Raw genomic sequence first — 24,707 nt, 5'->3', positions numbered from 1 at the left:
ACAAAACAATGTAAAATGCAGCAAGCTTTGCTTCCCACCTTGGTTACATGGACAATCTAAATTTCCCAAATTATGGGTATAACCCAAGGGGAAACAAAGTAAATTTACCACACTTCCATCCCTAAACCTGAATAGCAAACTCCTGTTCCATCTGCCCAGTTTCTTGCGCAAGTAACCTTGAATAGGAATATACCTAAGGATTGCTGGCTTAGCGAGTTCAATATTTTCTCGATTCACTCCGTACAGATCGAATAAGGCCCTTCTTACTATATTCTTATGCGAAGAGTCTATTGTTTCAGGGGCTAAGAAAAGGTACCCCATTTCTACACTTGCTAAACTCTTCTGTACCGCATTAAGCCAGGGAATGTAATTGGCCCGCTCACTTTTTAGGCAGTCTGAGATGATATCACGGGTCAATGAGGCAGCGGGATTACGCCAAATTTTTAACCAAAACAAAGCGGGTCTTGATTTTATAAAATCCTCTATGTAGGGGAGATTCAATTCTCTATGGCACACATAGGAGGGTGCCGAAATAACCCCCCCAGGGCCTTCCTACAGAATTTATTTTCTTCTGTTTGAATGTTGGTGCAATTCGAGTAACCCCACACCTCGGCACCATAGGTTCCTGTAGGGACGCACTGGGTCTTATAAATTTGTAAAAGGGATGGAATGACCTCGACATGCTTTGGTTGGCGTAGAGTAATTATAGAATTAATTGCTTTGCCCAGTTTGTTCCTCCCTCTGGCAACATGAGGTTGCCAGGATCCAAAATCAGAAAACAACAAGCCTAGATAAGGGAAGGTACAAGTGCTGTTTAAAACATTATTCCCTGACGTAATATGGCGAATTTTATGTTTCTTTGGCCCGCAGGACATTATGTAGGATTTTTTAAAATTTGTACATAAGTCAAGATCAGCCATATAAGAAACGAAGCCTGAGATTAAAGTGCGCAGTGCATTGGGTGTACGACCTATAAGTACCGCATCGTCGGCATAAAGAAGTGCGGGGAGGGGGTTCCCATTGACGAGCGGAACATCGGTGGTTAGTTTACCCAAAGATGTGCTTAATTCATTTATATATAAAATAAAAAGCAGAGGAGCCAGGACACACTATTTTTTATTCATAATCGTTTATTGTTTTCACCATTCACTCTCAGCAATCACTTCCCAGATACCTCTGACAAGTGTTGGTCCTGCTCTTTACCAGGTGCAGATCTTTTCCACATGCTTTTTGATTGCCACCTTGTTCTTAATTTTTGGAAGCAGGTTTGGTCTCAAATTAATAAGATTTTTTCCTCCACTCACTCCTTTTCTCTATCTCATATTTTTTTAGGGAGCCTGTCTCCCATCTGGGTGCATTGCACTTGTAGCATTGGGATAATTGATTTGCTATTAGCTGTGGCATTTCAGCAAATCACCAAAAACTGGAAGGATTTCACCAAATTATCTTATAAGGCTTGGTGGTATGCTGTTTTGCTACAATCATAGATTAGACACAACTTTTGTTTATCCCTTAACCTTAGCTCTTAAACGAAGAAAATTGTGGAGCCCAGTTACAGTATTTTTTGACTTGAGTGCTTGTACTTCTCTGTCTTTACCCCCGATACAGCAAGAAGTTTCTAAACCTCCATGATTTCCTGTTCTTTCTAAACAAGGTATTTCTTTTTCGTTCTTTTTTTTTTCAACTTTGCTATTGCTTATATTGTGTATTTCATATCCCTTTTTAATGCTTTATTTCATATCAATTGCCAGTTTTTGCTTATATTTACTCTTAATCTTTAGTGTTTCATATTACAGCCTATGTTATTGTAATTGATATTTGCTTATTTTTAGTTACCTTTTTCTTACTTTATATATTTTTATGTAATATTTGAGCATCTCTTATTTCAATAAAAACTTTCTGAAACTAAAAAAAAAAAAAAAAAAAAAAGTTTAGATAAAGGTACTTTATATTTTTCTAAACCAGTGTGGTGTCCATTAGTGGTGTTATCACTGTGATGCTGTGAGTGCTGGTACAAATACTTTACACATTGCCTTTGGGATAAGCCTGTCTGCTCATGCCAAGATACCAAGGGGGTGAGCAGGGGTTATCTAAAGTGTGTATCCTCCTTACCCTGACTAGAAGCAAGGGTCCCTATTTGGACATAGGTACCTACCTCTGCCAACTAGAGACCCCCATTTCTAACAGGCAGGTCCTTTACTATAAGAATAGCCAAATTGTGGAATGCCTTGCCCAGCCACCTTCCCATGCTGAATGCAGAACAGGATTTCAGAAAGGCTTTAAAAACTTGGCTCTTTAGGAAGGGGAAGTAACATCTGGAGCTTCTCAGTCTCTTTAGTCTGCTAGCACTGGTGCACCACTTTTGAGGTAGCTGTGTGCTCTATAAGTGGCTGTTGATTGATTGATTGATCTTTTTATACAAACCACTCCAATTTTCTAGTTAATGGGTGTCTTTAGAAGACACTACACTGCTCATGTTTTTGAATTGTTATCACCACCCTTTTTCTGATCCACCTGAAAGGATTCCTGTAGTTTCAAGTTCCAACCATGACATATTATATTGAACGTAAATAGTTGTTGACAATGTATACAAAGAGACCATAACATTTGAAACATTATAATTTAATATAAATAGTTAAGTCTTCTGTTTCCCCTGCCTTCTCTACATCATATCACAGAGTGTGACTTTTTCTCTCCTCCCTCAGTGAGCCTTTTATATGCTGTCATTTTATTATTATTCTATTTATTATTTTGTAGTTTTATAGAGTGCGAACCAGACCCGTAAGGGTATCAGTGCGCTTTACAGGATTGAGGGGGGGGGAAATAAAGCATAAGTATGGGAGAGATCAGATTGGGAGAGATAGGGATACAGGAGGAGCACGCAGTTTCAAGTCCAAGCTACATGATGGAGAAAATTGAAGCATGCAGATAAAAAAAATACAAAAAGGATTCCATATCCACGAGGTGCACCAGAGCTGAGGTCGAAGCTACATGTGGGATAGAAAGTTCAAGCGGGTAGTTATAATATACAAGAAGGCGCGCAGTCTCAGCTCATGGGGGGATGCCCAGGACTCCAGAAAGATGTGTAATCCGTGGAGGCCGTGGATAATGCCGAGGTGGAGGGTGGAACAAGTGTATGAGGTGATTGTAAAGTATTCATTAGATGAGGTATTTTCCCATTAAGAACGTTCTGGTCTCCTTCTTAAAGTGTGCCAAGGACGGAAGTCTTCTGATGGAGGGTGGGAGAGAGTTCCAGATTCTTGGAACGGCCCCAGAGAAGGCTCGATTGTAGGTTTTTTTCTTCAGAAAGCGTGCTGGCTGCAGCAGCAAGTTTTTGGCAGATCTGGAGTTTCTGGCCTGTCTGGATATCACGAGTTTTTGTGCAAGAAATGTAGGTGAATTCGTGTACAGAGCTTTGTGAGTTATGCAAGCCAGTTTAAATTGTATTCTGGCCTCCAGGGGAAACCAGTTCAGAGCTTTGAGGTGCGGAGAGATGTGTTCAAATTTTTGGGAGCCCATTATGTGTCTGGCGGCGGTGTTGAGGCAGGCTTTCAATGGGGCCAGAGAGTTCTTGGGTAGCCCTGCAAGAGTAGAGCATCCATATTCGAGTCTGGAAATGACTAGGGCCTGGGTTGCCATTTTAAGGTCGGACACATCGAGGAAGGGTTTTAGGTTTCTTAGGTAGCTCAGGTGGAATCTAGCTGTTTTGGCCATCGCGTTTATATGGCCGTGCATATTCAAGCGGCCGTCAAGGGTTATTCCCAGGGATTTCGCCGAGTCAACAATGGTAGGAGGGCAGTTTAGTGCAGTGATGGTCTTGATCCATTCCTGGATGTCTGTATTTGGTTTGGGTGGGGAGATCAGAAGGAATTCAGTTTTGTTTGCGTTGAGTTTAAGCTGGTTGGCGGTGAGCCAGTGGATTGTCAGCTTCAGTGCCTCGTTTAGGGAGACAATGTCCTCAGGGGAAGAGATTTTTATGTAGACCTGTGTATCGTCGGAGTACATAAGGTAGGAGATGTTGGCGGCACAAAGCACTTCGGTGAGAGGTTCAAGTTAAAGATTGAAAAGGGTAGGGGAGAGGGTTGATCCTTGGTGGACTCCAACAGAAACTGGAGAGGGGGCAGATAGGCCACCGTTGATGAGGACTCTCTGTGAGCGGTTTTGGAGGAAGGATCTAAACCATTCAAGGACGGTGCCATCCAACCCGAACCTGAGTTTGAGGCGTTCAAGGAGAATTTCGTGGCTAACCGTATCAAAGGCGGAAGAGAGGACTAGAAGGATTAGGAGACAGGTTTTGCCTAGGTGTAGGGCTTGGAGAACGTCATCAACAATTTGGAGGAGGGTGGTTTTCCGTGCTGTGTCTGGGTCTGAAACCTGATTGAAAGTCATCTAGCAGGTGAAAGTTGTTGATGTGTAGGCTTAGCTGCTGTTGCACACATTTTTTCAGAACTTTGGCAAGGAGTGGGATGTTGGATATGGGTCTATAGTTCTCGGTGGAGGCAGGGTCCAGCGTAGGTTTTTTTAGGATGGGGACAACTTGGCCCACCTTGAGCGAATCAGGAATTGAGCCCTGTAGGAGGGAGGCGTTGATTATTGTGGTCCAGGAAGGGATGAAGGCCTTGGAGGCGGCAGCTAGGCAGTTAGAGGGGAGAGGATCGTTAAAGTGATTGTTAGGTTTTAAGGAGGCAAGAATTCTCGAGATAGATTGATCGTCATAGATTTTGAAATTGGACCAGTGCGCAAGGTTTTTGGGTGAGGTTTGGGAGGACAACACGAAGAGAAGAGGTGGAGCTGGCTGATTTAGATTTTGGTGGTGGGTTGCGGATTTAAGTTCATTTCCTAGGGCAGAGATTTTGTCACAGAAGAAGAAAGAAAATTCCTTGCTTGATATTAAGGGTTTAGGTGTTTCTTTGGCAGTTTTCACTAGTTTGTTGGATTGGTGGTTGACCAAGTCGAACAGCTTGCGAGGCCGATTTTTAGCGTTCTCCAGTTCAGTTCTGAAGAATTCTTTTTACTGTTGAGGATTTTCTTATTGTAGGCATTTCTGGCCTGGGGAAGGAGTTTTAGATGTGCTGCAGATGGGTGTTTTTTCCAGATTCGTTCAGACTGTCGAAGGGATCTCCTCTCCTTGTTGAGGGATCCACTGAACCAGGGTTTCTGTCTTTTTAGTTTTAGCGGTGCCAGGTCATCAAGAATGTCGTATATGGTGGAGGAGTAGTGGTCCGCTAGGTTTGTGACCGATGTGCACTGTGGAGGGGGGGGAGGTCAGACTCACAACGAGCTGCCAGTTTCTCGTGGTCGAGGTTCTTGGTGTCCCTAACCCATTGTTTGGGAATCACGGGTTGGGGGGCCCATGATTTGTGGGTGCTGGGCAGGAGGAAAGTGATGTTATGGTTATCAGACCAATCACAAGGATCAATGGAGATAAGTTTGACCGCTGATTTCTTAGCAATGATCCAGTCGAGGGTGGCACCTTTTGAGTGAGTAGGGAGGGAGCAGGCTTGGGTAAGGGCTTGATCGGCCAAGAGGTCTCTGATGGCATTGACCTAAGGGTCTTTGGGATCGTTCCAATGCAAGTTAAAGACACCAAGAAAAATGTTGTTAGAGTTTGGGGACACCTTGGTTGTGATGATTTCCATGAGGAGGTCCGTAAAGGTGTCGTTCTTGCCGGGGGGGTGGTAAAAGATGTGCAGTTTGCACAGCTGTGAGGTGTTGTTGGAGATGGCGAGTGCGAGGTATTCGCAAGAGTCCGCGGGGTCCACCGGCAATTCCGTAACAATGAGGTTGGAGCGGTAGATACAGGCAATGCCGCCCCCTTTTTTCTTTGAGTGCCTGTCCATCCTTACGATGCTATAGTTGGGCGGGACTAAGAGGTCAAGGTGGGGCAAAGAAGAATCCTTGAGTCAAGATTCAGTCAAGATTCATGATGAGGTCGGCGACATCAGATGCATGCTTTACAGCTGACCGGCAGTTTATTAGGAGGCCGGCTAGGGAGGGGTAGGAGTGGGTGTCGACAGTAGAGGCAGAGGTTGGAACTTTAGCTAGGTTGCTATTGACCACCCCTCTATCAACTGACGGAGAAAGACTTGGTTGTCCTCGCTTTATGAGAACTGTTTTAAGTGTCAGAGCAGGACCAGGCCTTCTTCCCTTTTTTTCCTCTTTTAGGTGGTAGGGGTTTCACTGACTTTAATCTCTTGAATTTTAAGCTTTGGCTCAGTTCCCCTAGTCTTCCCCTTCCACTTCAGGAACTCTCTCAGCTGGAGGAGTGCCACTTACATGTCCTTCCTTTTCGGGTGCTCTCTCAGCTGAAGGAGCATCAGTTCACACTAATTTCTCTGCAATTGCTCTATCCGGTGGCATAGCAATATTTGCCTGTCTTTACCCTGCTCAGATCTCTTTTTAAAGAAATCTAATATGCATATAAAGATATCTTATTTTTTTCCTGTAGCAAAAAAAAAATGAAGCACTTTATGTACTCTAACCTCGAACCATAGATAGACACAAACTGGGTCATGTTACTATCAGCAAATTGTACATGACCCCTATACTATCTTGATACGGGAACAGTATTGGTTGTATTCCTTTCCAAATACTGATGGAACAGTTTGTAATAGAAGAAGGCCAGGCAACTTTACACTTAAAGCTAAATCATAGTTGCCAAGTTTTCAGATTGCATAATGTGACATTTCCATGGTTTCAGTGCACTCAAGAATGACATTCAATGACCAAATGTGAGACAATTAGGGAGGCACTTTCTGGTGAGCAAAATCAAACAAATAAGTTCATGGAAAAAATCAATACCAGAAATTACACCCATATAAGCATCACAAAACTGTAAGAAGATCTTGAAACTGCTGCCAAACAACCGAAATGGAATGGCGCTAATTTAGTGCCCTTATAAGCTGAGTGTATAGTAAAACAATTGTGTATCTGTGATAAACACATCTTTCAGAGTCAGTACTTTATAAAATTGTGTGCACATATGCAAACAAACATGTAGTTGAATTAAAAATAATACTGTCAGGGATTGTCACTTGTATTAAAAAATAAGCAATGTGCTGTTAATGTTCATTCATACATACAGTCAAGACCGATACCAACACCTTCCCAACTGGACATAACTATCAATCTCAAACAGCACAGTGACAGACATTACTCACTCTCTCAAGACCAGCAGATGGCGCCCAATGCAACAATCTTTTTTGGTTCCCTATGACCTCGTTCTCCACGGCTCCCCTCATAACCACTGGCCAACAGTGCCCCTCATCTCTCCATAATCCCTCGGTCACAAACATTGAATTTGTTTGATAGCGCTGCTCATACCAATGCAGGGTGTCAGAGCACTTAACATCACAGACACATTACAGATAGACAATGAATCATACAAGGTTAAAAACCGTCTAGGAAATGAAACAATGGGGTAGAGTCACATGTCACAGATACTAGGGGGCAGTATATTTTAAGGGTGTTTTGTATGGAGAAGTAGAAACGTACCACAGTGATTGGGTTAGCTTTACTAAGAAGAATGCATTTGTACCTAACAAACTACTTTTAGCAATATTAGGTTCTGTGATATGCATGATACACATTCTTTGCAGCAGGCACATGTAACCCTCTGCGCTATTGGTGTGTCAAGACTTGCACGAGACAAGACTCCGATCTCTCACCAGCAAGAACATTAAATAACACGTTCTCCTTGACTTAACAGCGGAGTCACTGACAGTGCAGGAAAAATACCTCCTCCTGCTCGGCCTGGTCACTGCAGGTCAGCTGCATCTGTGGAGCCACTTCTGCATCACATCTAATCTGGAGCTGAGCTGAGCTGTAGACTGGAGTCAGGGTGAAGAGGGCATGGCGTGAGACATGCTGTCTTCAGTGCCATGCCTTGCACATTTAAACACTGGACACAAGCGAGCCCCCGGTGACCCCCAAGAGCAGGGCGAGGCAGCACGTGTCGAGGAGGTCCCAGAGGACACTCCTTGTCCTTTCATTCAGTTCTGGCAGCAGCAATTCCTGGTGGCCTAGGATGGCTGCTTACAGAAATGTAAAATAAAAAATATGATCCTGCCTGCGGTGACTGGTGCCTTTTATCCACTGTCACTTCACAAATGAGGCGGCTGCTGAACTTCGTTCATGGGCACTAACACTGCACTTGCCTCCTGGCAGCAGTAACTCTCATTGTGGTAGACAGCAGGCCTTACAGCCGCACACACATGCGTACAACTAATGCTGACCAATAGGGCCAGGGGAGGTAGTCAGGTAACCTGCACTGTGTAATGCAACCAAAACCAGTCCAATCAGCTTAACCAGCAGCCCCATTGAGGCTTCACTGAACATCCATAGGCTGCTGTGAAACACCTACCTTGCATCACGGTTGCAGTCGCAGCCGGCATGGCTCATGGGAGGGGGCGCGAGCGCGGGGTCACACGGGATGGGGGAGATAGGCGAGTGGTCACAAGGTAAGGGGGGTCACACAGTGAGAGGGGTTTAAATAATAAATGAAAATAATTCAAAAATGTACCTACTGTCCCCGGTCCCGCATCTTCGGTCTGCTCCTGCTTTCCTGCCTCCGCAGGAACAGGAAGGAGGCAGCCTCCCTCCTCTCCTCTAAGCCAACCACAATGCTGCAATGGCAGCGTTGTGATTCGTTGGGACACTGACCACACAGGCGTCTATGGGGAGACCATTTTCTCTATGTAGGCTGCATGCAGTCTACATGGAGAAAAGGGGGAGAGTGTGTGAGTGATTTGGTCGGCCCTTGGGCCGACTAAACAGTCGGCGCCCTTAGAGTGGGCAAGCCACTCCTCCCCTGCCCTAAAGCAGGACCACCCACCCGCCCGCCCCCAACCAAACCCTTCTGCTTTCTCGTAGTGCCAGAAGCAGAAAATTAAAATAGTATGTAGAATACCATTTTAAGTTTCTGCTTCTGGCACCCTGAGAAAGCAGTGGGGCGACGCTTCTCTGCCCACATGGAGGAGCTGCCCCAGCACTGTTGCTTCATGAAAAACAGCAGATTCTACAATCAAAAGAGGTGAACCACTCATCTTTTTGAATAAGATGATTTGCATGACAACCCTTTTACTTGCTGTAATGCGTTACTAACGCGACATGTGTCGCACCTGGCAGGGCTGGAAGTGCAATTGCTGGGACTGTCTCAATCAGTCAATCAATTAGGGAATTGTAAGTGCGCTACTCACCCATGAGGGTCTCAAGGCGCTGGGGGGGGGGGGTGCAGATTCATTCAGCCGAAGAGCCAGGTCTTGAGAGTCTTCCTGAAGGTGTTCAGGGAGGGGGCTCATCTGATGTCTGCCAGTAGCTCGTTCCAGTTCCTGGCTGCAATGTGGGAGAATGTCTTCTGCCTGCTCTGGCTCTGTGGATGCAAGGGGTTTCAGCCAGTGCGAGGTTGGCAGATCGGAGGTTTCTTTTGGGTACGTGGAAGTTTATTCTGTCGTTGAGGTATTTGGGTCCGTTGTCATGTAGGCATTTGTAGGCATGTTTGCGGATTTTGAAGGTGATTCTCTTCTCCACGGGGAGCCAGTGGAGTCTCCGCAGGTGTTCGCTGATGTGTTCGTGCCGGTGGATGCCGAGGACGAGTCTGGTTGCGGTGTTCTGTATTGTCTGGAGTTTGAAGTATAGTGAATTACCCGGGACAGTCTCCAACTTGCCGCGACTGTCCCGCCAAAAACAGGAGAGTTAGCAGCGATGTGAGTGACAGTACAAACATATAATTCACCTAGTAATGAAAATAAATTGTGCAGAAAAAGTGTTTGGAGAGTGGTGAAAGGGATGGAGCAAAAAAGGCCTGCCTTCATTCACCAGAATGATGCCTCTGAATTGCTGTGCTGATGTGGAGTGGCAAAGGATCATGGTCTGAAATGGGGTGTGCTTTATAGTGTTTTGCAGATGTATCCACTTGGCCTTTGGACATTAGGAGCCTCATCACAATGTCATGCGGAAACTTTCCAATCGACACCATCTTGGAATCCGGACCGACCGACTGTAGGTCAACAGTTCTGCCCAACCAATTATGATACGACTGCACACTGTTTGGTCAGATTCCCATTGACTCCTATGGGAGCCTGTGTTCCCCCAACAACACAGGCTCCAATGGGGAAATGGGGGGGGTGGAAAACTCTGCACCCTGTGGCAGGCACCCCATGGTACCTGCCACACAGTGCAGGGTTTTATAGGGAGTACCTTAGGTACCTGTTATAACCTATTGCTGTTGTGGTGCATCTTCCTTATTAATATTCTGTCCCTTGCTGCTCAGCCATGAGTGATGTCACTTGGAATGTTGAGTGTGTGGGACTGGAGGAGTTGGCAGTTGGTAGAGATGGGCTGAGCAGAAGGGAGGCTGCTCCTGGTGGGGCTCTACAAGAGATCTACATGGGCTTTAAATGAGCTTATATATGGACTTTGTAACTTGATGAATAAACTTACAACTTGTTCTAAGCGGCCTGTCTACGAGACATCTTTCATTATAACACTGGCGACGATTTAAAGAACCTGCGTGTATTTTGGACTGGTGAAACTTAAGAGCCTACTTTGGATGGACTTGGAACTGAAGAAGCGCATAAAAAAAAAAGAGAAGTAATCTTGCACTCCACTAGCCCCACCAGTGACCAAAAGACCGGTCAGCCCTATCGTGGACGTGCCAGATGTTGGACTTGGGTGAGTGATTCCCCAAAAGACTAGATTGACTGTGGTTTTGGACATTTCTGACTATCTCGGAACGGTCAGCTCTAGCCTGGGCCTGCCGATTTCTGAAGTTAAAGCCTGCTCTTGTTCTGGGGTATTTGGAGTTTGCCCTTGTAAAAGAAATAGTCAAAAGCTGTATTGAATTCCAACCTGCTTTGGTGTTGTAGTGCCTTTACCCTTGCCGTTTTAATGGAGAAAAGCCGCTATGTTGCTGTGGAGACTGGCTTTTGATCTAAATTGAAAGTAGCGACTGGTGTTGGAGAATTGACAGCAATTAACAGTTGTGAAGAACCGACACCCCTGGTGAGCGTTACGAAGATGCAGGGGCTGGTGTTGCCTCTAAACTTACGGCCGGTGTGAAGGTGGAAGTGTCCCAATGTTTGATGTGTTGGGTGATTTGGAGCACAATTCCTAACACGCAAGGGACAGTGTCAGGTGAGATTTGGGTGGTCAGTCATTTTCTTGTCTACACGGAGGGTTTGTCAGGGCACCGTTGTTTAAATTTAAACATGCCATGAGATCAGCTTGTGCGTGCGCGCATTTACTTACATCGTGACGTGTCCAGCATTCAGCAATCCTCTGTGACGACGTTCCGACTTCGTAGGATGTTATGCCCAGTGATGCTGCCCTTTGACGCCTGTATGCAGATACGCGCCGTTTGCCACCCGGCGTGGCGTCATGAAGCGTGCTGCCATTTTGAGTTTGGCCATAGCGCAGCGATTTTGAAGGGTTGATTGGAGTTCCTGTTTATCAACCACGTCTTTCACTTTTTGCCAACCACGTTTTTTTTGTGTTTTGGTTCCGGAATAAAGTGTGAATAAAACCAGATGGAGTTGGGAGACAACGCTGTACAATTGTGCCGCAATATGGATAAGACATTGGAGGAACTGGTTTCAAGGCTTTGTCGAGGTCGAGCAAACAGTGACACATTGAAGTTTTCATTTCGTCTTTGCTTGTCAAGTTCTCGGGTGAGAATTCGCTCACCGGTGTTCGTTATATCTTTCCTTGCTTTTGTGTTCATTGTTTTTTTTTTTCTCTTCTCTCTTATAGTAGTGTCAATACTTATTTTATGCTCAAAATGTTTAACATGCAATCTTATTATGGTGTTGTATCTGTATTTTATTCTTAGTCATGCTGTTGTTCTTGGTTGTGGATTGACATGTGCAACCCTGTAAGCAATGTGTTCTGCAACGCAGTTGTGTGTGTGCAAAGAAGCTGCTGTGGATGTAACATTCAATGTAAATGGATGTGTTCAGTTTTTGTGGGAGGTGTTTTCCCCTATAGGGTGACGTTGTTCCCCTATTACTGTGTTTAGTGTTATGGAGTATCATAGGGAGGTTTATTTTCCCTATTACAGAGTTTTTGGGAGGTGTTTTCCCCTATAGGGTGACGTTGTTCCCCTATTACTGCGATTAGAGTTATGGAGTATCATAGGGAGGTTTATTTTCCCTATTTCAGAGTCTTCGGGAGGTGTTTTCCCCTATTGGGTGACGTTGCTCCCCTATTACTGTGTTTAGTGTTATGGAGTATCATAGGGAGGTTCCCTATTACAGAGTTTTTGGGAGGTGTTTTTCCCCTATAGGGAGGTGTTTTTTCCCCCTATTACAGTATTTGGAATTTTGGAGTATCATAGGGAAAGTTTTTTTCCCTATTACAGTGTTCGCAGAGTCTTTGGGAGGTGTTTTTCCCCTATAGGGAGGTGTTTTTACCCTATTACTTTTAATTTGTTGGTAGTGTTTACCCATCTAACTAGTTTCTCTAGGGAGGGGGATGGGGTTCATTATTCTTTTGTTAGATATTTTCTTGCGAGTATTTGCTGATTTGATGTATATTTACTTGCATAATGTATTTTCTTATTGATTCCTGTTTATGTAAGTGATGGTATTTTGGTGATATCTTGAGTTTTTGCATTTATATTTTTATGCTTTGTTTTCGTAAGGAAGGGAGATGTGTTATAACCTATTGCTGTTGTGGTGCATCTTCCTTATTAATATTCTGTCCCTTGCTGCTCAGCCATGAGTGATGTCACTTGGAATGTTGAGTGTGTGGGACTGGAGGAGTTGGCAGTTGGTAGAGATGGGCTGAGCAGCAGGGAGGCTGCTCCTGGTGGGGTTCTACAAGAGATCTACATGGGCTTTAAATGAGCTTATATATGGACTTTGTAACTTGATGAATAAACTTACAACTTGTTCTAAGCGGCCTGTCTACGAGACATCTTTCATTATTACAGTACCCCCTCGGCCACCAACCGTTGGCCGCAGGATTAAGGGGGCCCTGCTAGGAACCAATTCTGAAAGACCGTGCGATCTACACTCCAACTACGAAAACCGTAATCAGCCGTCGGCTTGTAGTCCAAACAAGTCGGTCCAAAGGATTCCGACATGGTCTAGGGGAATCCGACTTTCATGAGGAGGCTTTCCATCCCACATCATAATCAGCCCCTAGTTGTATTGTGTTTGTATCCATCCAATGGCCACTCTTGTGGTACTTTGCTGAAAGTTCACTACAATGGACTACTGCCATCGGGGAACTGCCAGTACCACTGTGTTTTCATAATCTACACAGCAGGAACCCACGGAGGAGTATGACTCACCAAAATTGCAGTCTGCCGTGTGGCTGGTCGGACACACTCCATCGACGTAGGGTGACTAACCTGTAATTTTCATGGACAGCCCGTAATTTTGCCTTTTTGTTCGTGAGAATTTCTTTAACGGATGCCATTTGTCCCAAGTTGTAAAGGTTTTGGGTGACAGCCAGTGATGTGGCATTTTTCACCCTTCAATTGTCACCCAGGACGATGTGTGGAGAGACTATATAGCCGCCTAGAGTTGTCAGCCAATCCTAGTGCTCACTGCTCCACTGGGGCCAATGAGAACAGCTTTAGTAGGGTTACTTTAGGCTGAGCAGAAGTGCCTTTCAGTTTACTGCACTTTTGGAAGAGCGACGTCGTATGCCAGCACAATCTCCTGGTCCCAGAAGAAGCAGACTACCGAGTCAGCCAAGGGCTTCATTACCCCCTGCAATCAACTTCTCGAAGGGCTATTGCTTTTATCTACCTTTACTGCTTTCTCCGTGCTCTTTTCCCCATTTCCTGTGTGCCTCTTCCTTGTCTCCAGTTTTTTTCTTGAAATGTCCTATGTTTCTGTTGAAATGAGATTTGTGTAGAGCAGAGAGCCTGTGGGACTTTCTCTTGTAGCACCGATATGCCATTATATGTTTCTCAGCAGTGTCCTCTAGTGACTTTGTTTCTAGAAGGAGTATTTTACTAATAGTAATTGCTATCCAGGCATGTCTGCTCTAAGGTCTTTTTTAAGAAAGAGTTACTGCTATCCTATTTTTTATTTTCTAAGAGTTTTATATAGCGCGAACTAGACCCGAGACATCGGGTATCAGAGCGCTTTACATGAGCACCAGTTGCGTTAGAAACAGACACATTCATTTTTTTTTTTGTGTGTTTGGCACGGGGAGATTAAGTGATTTGCCCAGAATCACAGGATGTGGAGCGTCCCTGCTGAGACTCAAACCCGGTTCCCCAGCTTTGAGGTCGACCGCTCTAGCCGTAAGGCTACATCCTCTCCCCGCTACATCATCTTCCTGCCATCTGCCACTTTCTTGTCTAACTGCCTGTTCTGCAATGAAGAAGATGTTATCCATGACTTTAAGATACACACATCATCATAATGGTTAACAGCCAAACAGAGGTGAGATGTGCACCAGAGGCAAATGTGGTAACCAGATCACGGCTATTTCACCCATCTTCCCCGATGGCCAGAACTATGCGATCCAGGCACATTACTTTATCCATTGCCACCGGTACCTTTATCTGCCAACTTTGGGAGCAGCATGAAACAAGGTGAATTTCATTATTACCTACCACATAAACTAACTGCACAGGTTCTTTAAGTGGACAGACTTATCTAGTAGAAGAGTTCCAGTACACTCTCATTAAAATGATAAAATTGGACCATATTGCTACTGGGAGGGCCTTTTCAGTATTCTTGAAGTCACGGGGACCACTTTGTTAAGTGTAGGTAATACTTGTTTTTAAGCTAATAGTAGTGCCTCCAGTGCCTCCTAGACTCTTGTAGGTTTGTTACTGTAGCAGTCAAGGCCTAGCACATGGGGGGATAGTGAACATTGAGCCAGCTACAGAATAACAGTGTTGTTACAATAACTATGACTTCAAGCCAAGGTTAGTATTTGGATAGAGCCTACACTTTAATATATCTTAGAAACATCATGTGATATAGCTAATGGTGGTAACAGCAAGTCCCTTGCCCAAGATGGTCCACAAATGTTGCAGACAATACCTTTAGGGTTGAGGTCCAGTCCTCTGGTTCATGGTTTTGTTCTGTACAGCATGCTTTGACACAAAGACATCTTCCTTGGGTTAGAAACTCTACAGCTTTCGAGATTATGGAGCATTGACGAGATAATGTTATATAAATTAGATTAACTGTCCTAGAAGCAGGGTGAACCCTTCTTGGCTGTGTTAGTTTGAATAATTACGTCTCAAAAAATACACTTGTAATTCCTGCCCTGTTGAGCAGTGCTCATAGCGTGGACCTCAGGGATCCAGTGCATGAGCTATGAATCCGGGATTAAGGGAAAAGCATAAAGGTGGACATCTCCATGGATAAGCATGACGGAACAATAATGTAGAACAAAGGCTAGAGATTACCAGTGGTAGTGACAGAGGGAAACCCATTAGTGGTTTAAGGATGAGAGCGTGCATGAAAAGTCTCTTCTCTGAAGGCGTTAGTTAGTTAATCTCTCCTTTGTCATGTTAGCTGCTTCTAGACCCACACTGTCCTCCTGGTGCCTACACTGCCTACTGCTGTGAAGAAGAGCACTGTGAACTCCAAATCTAATATAAATAGAAGCACTCAGAGTTCCCCACTTCTTCGCCATGTCTGATCAGAGTGTTATTAGCCATCCTCTTACTGAACATATTTTTCAGCAGAAGAGTGAGATGCTTCAGCCTTTCCATATCACAAAATTGGGTACTGATAATGACAAAATATTGCTTTTTAACACAATTATTGTGAGATAATGAGCAACAGAAACCCAGGTATCTCCTGTGCAGTACCACCCATGAGAAAACCCTAAATGTCCCAACTTCACATCCTTGCACAACCAGCCTAGGACCAAGTGCACAAAGTCTAGCAAACTATCACACGATAATCCCAGCCTTATGAGTTTGAGTTGAGAAGGTGAACAGGCAAAAAATATATCTTTAAATTTTGTTTTCAGCTTGTCACAAATGCTATGTGTTCAAGAACAGAGGGCATATGTCAGGCTATATTTTTTGACATATTTCTGCTTATCCCTTTAACATGTGGATTGGTGTTTACAAAATTCTCTAACTTTGCAGTCAAAGACAGAATAGTAAAGTGCACTAGTTGGCAGTCTTGTGGTGGCAGTAAAGGGCATGTGAAAACAAAGACTGTAAGCTGTCAGTTTTTGTGTCACACAACACCTTTTAAATACCTGTAAATTGTGCAAATGTTTCAAAACATATCTGCATTTAGGAAACCACAAATGGACCACTTGTCTGTAATTCTGATGCATGCTGGAAATAGAGTTTTAATAGGATCAGAACAATCAAGGAACTTAACTTGTTGATGTTCAAATGATGCATATTTGCTGAAACCACATTTCCACACATTATTGTTTTTGCGCTATATAGTTTAATCAGTAAAACTACAGGATGGTATTTTGCTGCCACTTCAATGGAAATATTCTGTATATAAAAGACAGTGCCTCCTTCTGACTTACAATAAAGCCTCAACGATGTATACAGTTTCAAGTCTGGGGTACACTTCTGTGCATCATTGAGAATCTGCAGTTTACAGTTCATAGAAACAAAACAGCCCAATCACTATACTATTCCCCATATACAGGTAAAATAAAAAGGACTGATATTTGGCTAGTTAGTGCACAATTGTCTCTCACACATTTTCACCACATTAAAAGTCACAATGCCTCTTAACGTAATAGCCACACCTCGGTAGTCATCACACACAACATGGAAACACTTATCATACAGGATCAATAACAAAGACGACATACTGTTAGCTGACAACCTCTTCCAATCACTGCTAGGCCTTTTAAACTTATAGGCCTGTACAGAAGTCCTTCTATTCCACTCTGGGTAGAATTATGAGCGTGAGAGGGCAGTGATAGGTGGGCCAGTCCATGAGCAAGAGTGAAGTAAGCAACTGATATGTTTTATTTTCTTCATTGAATGCAGTATGCATCTACATCTCAAGTGTGTGGGGTATTTTACAGAGTACTTTAAAGGAAAAAACGAAAAGTTTGATTATGAGTCAGGCGAAGGTGCTGCAGAGGCAACCTTCACATCGGATTGTGAGGCATATTCGAAAGCAACATCTACCTTGCAGGGGGTCTCCTTGTCGGAGCACACCCAAGAAAAAAACAAAGAAATGCTTTGTGAAGCACAGACCAGAATGGGAACTTACACACCCCAACATCTGTAAGTCTTCAGAAGATGTGTACAAGGTCAAGTGCAGACTCTGTAATAAAGACATTTCTGTTGTACACGGAAGAAAGAGGGAAATCAAAATGCATGAGTCAGGAGCACAACATAGGAAAAATGCCTGAGGGACGACGAATATGGCAACAATTTTAGTATACCGTCAATTGGCAACAAATTTATTATACTGCCAATCAAGCTTCCAGCCAGAAGTAGCCTAAGTAAGTCATTTCTTGTGTTGTCATAATGTAATATAGGTTGCATGTAATTCATGTACACTCTTCTTGCTTTGTCACACTCTTTCTAAGACTCCCCCAGTGATTACGCAAGCCACCTTGCAATTTTATATTACTCTCTTTAAATGCGCAGCATTGTTTACAAGTCAGGTTGCCTTTGACATGCTTCTCTCACTCAGTGTATATCAATAGCATATTAGAATTGCTTTTGGATTAGAAGCTGACACTTTAGCAGCTCTAAGAACCATTGTGTCCAATATTTTCTTCACCAGTGGAGACTTTCTTCCTGTGCTGTTTATACCTTTGTATTTTCCTTTTTTATTTTAGGTCACAGCTGCAGAGGTCACCCCGTTGTACGATGCTGTGAAGCATCACATCTCCTACCGCTCTTTAGATTGTGGCTTCAAGTTGTCCAAAGTAATTTATCCTGACTCATGCATTGCGATGAAAGAATGCTGTGGCAGCACAAATGCATCAAGTATCACTAAGAATGTGCTTGCACCTCTATTGTTGCAGCTAGCATATGAAGACTTAAAAGATGGATATTTCTCAGCTTGTAGTGATGCCTCAAATGAAGGAAACATTAAACTCTACCCACTTTAGATGCGGCACATTAATTTTACTTTAGGTGTGACCTACACTCTGCTGGATTTATATGAGGATGCTGCTGAGACTGCTACAGCAATTGCACAGCAGATCGCAACAAAATTACAAGAGGATGGATTAAAATTAGAGCACGTCACTGCATAATGTTGACACTGCAGGTGTCAACATTGGACGACATAACTCAGTATTTCTGCTTTGAATGAAGATATTCTGCCTGCAAACTGTCTTGCTATTAATTAACTTTTTATGTATGTAGAATCCTTTATTCTAAAAGTCTACAAACATTTCTCTTCTTCCACTAGGAGAACAGCGGAGTTGAGAGAATGTTTTACTTTTGTGGACCTAGAGTAGCACTCCTTGTTTCGGCATGTCTCAACACAGTGGCTCACTTTGTTCCCAGCCATCGATCAGCTGTTGAAGTGCTGGGCAGCACTGAAATCCTATTTACTTTCTTTCGGCAAGAGAAATTACCCAGAGCAATATGGGATTTTCTAGGACTTAAAAGTGGGAAGGCCACTGTGTCACAAGGCAAAGCTTACCTTTTCTTTGTTCACATGACTTTGATAATTTTCAACGCGTCTATTATGCAGCTTCGAAAGAATGAGCTGAGCACCTCGAAGGTACAGGCATCTTCAGGATATTGAAGAACATCTTAAAGGACAGAGTAGAAAATCAGTTCTTTGGTTTCCAAGTTCACAATTAGTTAATGTCCCATAATTCTAAGTTAAGCGCAATCATGCAGAGCGATTTCCTGAAATTTTTGAAGCACTCCTTAAAGTATTTAGAAAAAGGATTTGATTTTTCACTGAGCCATTTATTGTCTGCATTAGAACCATGCTACTTACGAGAAACTTTCACTTTTCAGCAGCAAAGCTGCTGGTGCAGTGAACTTAACAAAACCAAAGGGGATGATGGACGGAGTGTTGAACGTTGCAAGCACTCATCCCCAGTCAACTGATCTGGGTTTAATCCATCACCGTTCTTTAGCCCACTCTGCCACCCCAGTTCGGACATGGCCATATGCAAATCAGTCTGACCCTGTGCCTCATGGGAACAGTCCAGCCCGAACTGCCAAGCCATGCCTTCCCTGGACCGGAAACAAGCTTCCTAGGACCGGTTTCTGGCACAGGGTCAGACTGATTTGCATATGGCCATGGCTGAACTGGGGTGTGAGTGTTTGATTGGTTCTGATGCTCCGTCCATCACCACCCCCTTTTGTACTGCAGTGAACTTAACCCTGTCAACTGGAACTGCAATACTTATTTAACGAATACAGTATAATTGCTCCTGCTTTGTGAGCTGTGGCAGGCACCAACTTGCCATGTGCATAGAAATGGCTGAATGTTTTGTCAAATTGCCTTGCAAAGTTCCCAACATGAAAGAAATCATGGCATTTATACTTAGCTTACCAGGCAGCAATGCACCTAATCTTAAGATGTTTTCTCAATTGTAGTTCATGTGGATTGTAACACGAAAAAGGTGTGATACTGAACTTGTTGAGGCGGAATTGCAGATCCAGGTGAACATGTAACATGTGTGTGCAAACTTCTATTAATTTTCTCTTAGGAACAAAGAACTTCTGAAGTGTGTTAGTTCAGAGAAAAAGTACAACTTGAAAAACTAGCAGGAAATAAATATTGCTACTGTCTATGAGTCCATGTACTAGCAATTATATTAAGGGGGCAACATCTTCAAACTGTCACTTACATCAGTGGTCAGATTCTGCTTGGTGTGCTGTACTACATTTTAAACTGATACAAACTTGTTTTGACCTGTTCTTATGTTGGTTGTCTATTTACTTACGTATATACTATTGTGCAAACTCCTCTGATGTGTCTGTAATACTTATCTTCTATCCCGAATTTGTGTCCTGTATTTTGACCTTCGGTACAGAACTTTTGTCCTGAATTTATTCACTCACCATCCTGAATTTGCACACATGCCAGTAGGTCACCTTATGTCACCACCATCAGTGGTTCAGGCTGCATGCACGGTGATAGGGCGTGCCCAAGACCGCCGACTCTGGGGTCCCTTTGGGACTGCCGCCATGGCAGATTGGTGGTAAGACTGCAAAACTTGTAATTGGTCCCTAAGCCTTTAGTGAAGACAGACATATTAGCTATTTTATATGCAGTTTGTTAAAGTCCAGGCATAGTTCTGACATAGATTCCTGCACCAGACTCCATGTTTTGGAAGTGTTTAATGTTAGCTTTACTTCAAGTACTTCACTTTTGTTTACTTTAAGTGAGCTATTTTACACGTTTACACTTTGGTATAAAATGCAGGCACATTTAGCTTGAAAAACAAACACCCTTCTAAAGCGTGCAACAACCTGCCTCTACAGATAAGGGCCTCCTTCTCATTTCTTGAGTTCCACAAGGAGCTGAAGACCTGGCTTTTCGAGTAGTCCCACTAGGATGTATGTATACCTAGACTCACACCTGCTCAGTGCCAGTATACCCTCCCAGCTGATAGTGCGCTCGTACAAATCTGCATAACCTAACATACCAACAGTTTCTCATTAGTTTATCAGTAGAGTTAGAGACACAAGTCTGGCTAAGATCCCCAGCTATCTACCTCTCAGGGTCATCTGTTACATATGTGAGATATAGATGTGAGATGCGCACAGAGGTGACACATGCAATATATACAGGAACTGGCTGGATTTTTCGACCATGTGTCTGCCTTGCTTGTCATTTACAATCAGTTATATTACGCTATGGTCAGTTTATTATATGAACATGTAGACTTGACCAGTCTAGTTAGAGCAGTCTATGCCCATGAGCTGTCAAGAGAGAAGTCAGATTCTTATCTATTGCTACTGTCCATCTTGGACCTGGGTTGGGCACCGGGAGCTGAAACCAAGTTTGTTTAAACTCTACTAACAAAGGGCCCCGCTTTTCTGTGTGCCTTCCCGGTTGAAAGTCTTATAACAGAGAGGCCTGCTGTGTCATAGGTATGAAGAGTGACAATTGTAACGATTCCCCTGCAGGCAATGTTTAGTCTACTTACACTCTCTTATATTAGCAAGTAATAATAGTGGGCGTAAAAAGAGGGAGTCTAGTGCTGGGACCCTGATAGAAATGTTTATGGTGTTTACACTTAATTTAACCCTAATTATATCACTCTGCTTTCGTATGTTTTGTTGTCACAGCCCATGTAGTAATTTATAAAGTAATAGGATAAATATCTTTAAACAAACATTGAGTCATCATTAGTACAGATGCATGAGTGTCATATTGTAAGTATGAAAGTGGTGTTTTCTGCTTCCCTGACTGTTTTGTTCACCAGAATGCAAATTTCCCCCAGTGAAACGGGCTGCAGTACATCAGAACCACCTTACTCATGCATGACATATTGACATCACTGGGTTAGGAGGTCTAAAAAATGTACAATGTGGGTACAGCCCCGTACCAGCTCAACGGGGCAATTTAGTAAAAGGAACCAACACCTGTGCTTTACTGTAGCAAACATTGGTCACATTGTAAAAACTAATATAGCTCTGGTATCTATGATGAAATCCAAAGTTCTGAGAGGTCACTTATCCCTGCAGCACATGGGGGCCTCCACCCTTCAGGGGTCCCCCAGTCATCCCAATGCCTATGAATGTCAGTGAGAAATGAGGTCTTCAGGGCTCCCTCACCACATTCTGCAGGAGGAGCTACTGCATGTGACACCACTGGCCTATGAGCTATCTTATACAAAGGTATTTGTTTTACTTATAGAAAGGAAGACGTGCTTGACTATATTACAAGAGTGCATGGGCAACAGTTTTATAAAGTTGTCTAGTGCCTTTGTAGGCTTCATGTTATGATTGAATACCAGTTGGCAACTGACTCTGGACATGTCCTGTTATGACCAAGGACTTCAATTAACCAAAATGCCAGTAGTAGCGGAAGTGACTTCACATATCTTTTGACCTCAATGTCATCACAGGAAGTGTCATCATATGACCCCTGACTTTTTCCCGGAAAGTGTGTCACATACAAACATAACAATTTGGGATTTGTGTTGGATAGTATCACAAAGTTGTGCAATGCTGCTTTTTATTATTTGTATCGAGTGGGCGTTCCATGGATGGTGCTTGATTGCAAACACCCATTGGTTATAATGGCAATCCCTATTTTCAAACACAAGTCAGAGGAATTTTCACAAAAATCTTATGACTCCTCTTCTTGTTTTTTCTACTTTGCATGTGTATTGTACAGCACACATACAATGTTGAATAGCCTTAAAGCGTCGTTTTTGGAGATGAAGTATGCCTCAGAGGATGCACACACCTTGCATTCTGGCACAAGGGTATGTGCTTTGGTGCATGGCTGCCAAAGGTAAGAAACAATGTGCCCCCTTTGACACAAAGCAGCACGGCATCTTTGATGCAGTGTTACCTTGCATCAAAGAATAGTAAATGTGGCCTCTGTCGAACATAATCTCCCTTACTACTTATTGCAATGTCGGTCGGATACTCTTTCGACCGAATCGATGTTGGAATTGCTGCAGATCAGAGCTTATAAATTCTCCCTTCTTCCACGGACAGAGTAATTTCACAGTCATGCGCACATACACTCATCATACGCTGGTGGGCCCATAACACCAACAGTCATTCTATTACTCTATCCACACTGAATATAAGAGAGAACTCCTAAATCAATCTGCACCTAATTTGAGGTCAATGCAATCAAATTGAATTGTCTCGAGTCATGATTTAAACAGTTTAAACACATTTGAGATCTCAATAAATGACAAAGAAATAACCACCCAACACTGGAATTCAAACAAGAACTATTTTATCTAAATTAATTCAAAAGAAAAGTTATTCAATTGCAAAATCTTTATTCTCATATTTACCTATTCTGGCTAAATGTCGTACTCTAAGTTAGGACAGGTCTCTCAGTAAAGAATCAAAGTCTCTCAAGTCGCCGTCCTCTCAGTCAGCATCGATCCTCTTGAGCATAAGTTCAGAAAGAAGTGGCCTTAGACCCTCTCTAGTCTAGAAATATTTATACTAAAATTTACATACTAAAAGTTACAAACAAACTCTAAACGTCCGTTGAGCAGAGCGAGCAGGAAAGGATGTCAGCTTGCAACATTTAGAAAAAATCTTCACTCTCGGATATCTCAAAAATAAAAACACGGAAAAAGGAAGTCAAAACTAATTTTGCAACATCTATGGATGCTCTTCTCCGGAATTGTTTAACTCGCAGTGAAACCACTGTAAGTTTATCAAAAACGTTCATTTGTGACAAATGTTCTCCTCCAAGGATATTTGGCGAACATCCCAGAGTTGTCGTCTTTTCATAACTTTTAGCTCAGACAGAGGCCGAGGTCATATTCAACCATATTCAGCGAGGCCTCTCTTCATATTTCATCTACTCAAATGCAGGCTGTAGATGTCGGCCACTTCTCAACAGGCCAGAATGGACAACTTAATTAAACAAGCATTTGCAATGCAAATTGGTCTCGCATTTGTGAGAGTTAGAGGTATTGGCGATGTAAATGACAATTTCTTTTACCTATGTGTTTTGGATTGGAGTGGATGTATTTGCTGTGCAGTGGAATTCTGTGGGTCGGATTGGAATTGTTAGTTGTGGAATTGTGTATGGTGGAATGTGTGGAGTGGATTTGTGTAGTGGAAACATGTGGATAGTAATTATGTGGTATTGACTGTACTGGAATTATGTGGAGTGGGATTGTGTGTGAGTGTAATTATGTGGAATTGCATTTTGTGTTGTGGAGTTTAACTATGTGGTGTGATGTTAAATTTTGTATCATGATGTGGAGTTCTGTGGTGTTAATTGGACGTATATGGTGTGTTGCATAATTGTGTTGAAATATGTGATTTGTTGTCTAATTATGTGGTGTGGAATGGAAATGTATAGAGTTGAATTATGGGAAGTGGAAGTGTGTGGCGTTGAGTAAAATTAGGGCAGATTGGAATTATGTGGCAAGGTATGAAATGCATAAAAACATGGAGCCTCTACATTGAGATACACACACACATATATCTCACCATATTCAGTGGATTTCAACCACCACCACGGTAGCCGCTCATGAGCATTGAAGAAATATACGATTCCAACAAGTGAAGCGGGTACAGTGGGATGCGGGTAGTAGTTTTATTCTTTTTAAAACAGTGCAGCGTACAAGCAGGAAACTACCAACTGATCTCTATACATTCACTGAAAGAAAGAAAACAGGACGACAGGAAACTCTAGGCAGTGACCAGCATAAAGGTTTAACTCAAGCTGTGCCTATCAGCGAAGGCACACCAACAGACACAAGCTGTGATTAGCAAGAAAATGTGATCCACAGCAATGATAACCGTGCATACACTCTGCCAAAAGCTAGCTGAAGGTGAAATAACGGCCCTGCTCAAGTTTAACAAGCGCAGCCTTTAAGATAATGAATCTCTGCCAGTTGTTGAGAGAGGCAGAACAGGTGATTATGCCAGTGCTAGCAGCCCTTAACAAGTTTAAGCTATTTATGCCTTTTAATTATGTTTTAAAAAAGGAAGAAAAAAAAAAGCATTGTTATTTGTAATATCAGTAGCTTAAACATGCCTAAATGCGACACCTAATGCATTGCAAATGCTTGTTATTGTTTACAACTTCCAACTTTGCCCAGTGTATTTTCCCATCTATTTAAGAATGACTTCAGACTTTTTTTTATGA

The 24,707-nt window shown here is 43.0% G+C and overlaps 1 pseudogene; it reads left to right on the top strand.

The window, feature by feature from the left end:
* The window catches only part of LOC146822193 (uncharacterized), a 40,923-nt pseudogene extending 22,743 nt beyond the window's left edge, over nucleotides 1-18,180 (top strand).
* The last annotated feature ends 6,527 nt before the right edge of the window (nucleotides 18,181-24,707 follow it).

The sequence above is a fragment of the Triturus cristatus genome, chromosome 6 (assembly GCF_964204655.1).
Source record: "Triturus cristatus chromosome 6, aTriCri1.1, whole genome shotgun sequence".
Classification (NCBI taxonomy): domain Eukaryota; kingdom Metazoa; phylum Chordata; class Amphibia; order Caudata; family Salamandridae; genus Triturus; species Triturus cristatus.
This window is presented reverse-complemented; position numbering and strand designations above follow the sequence as displayed.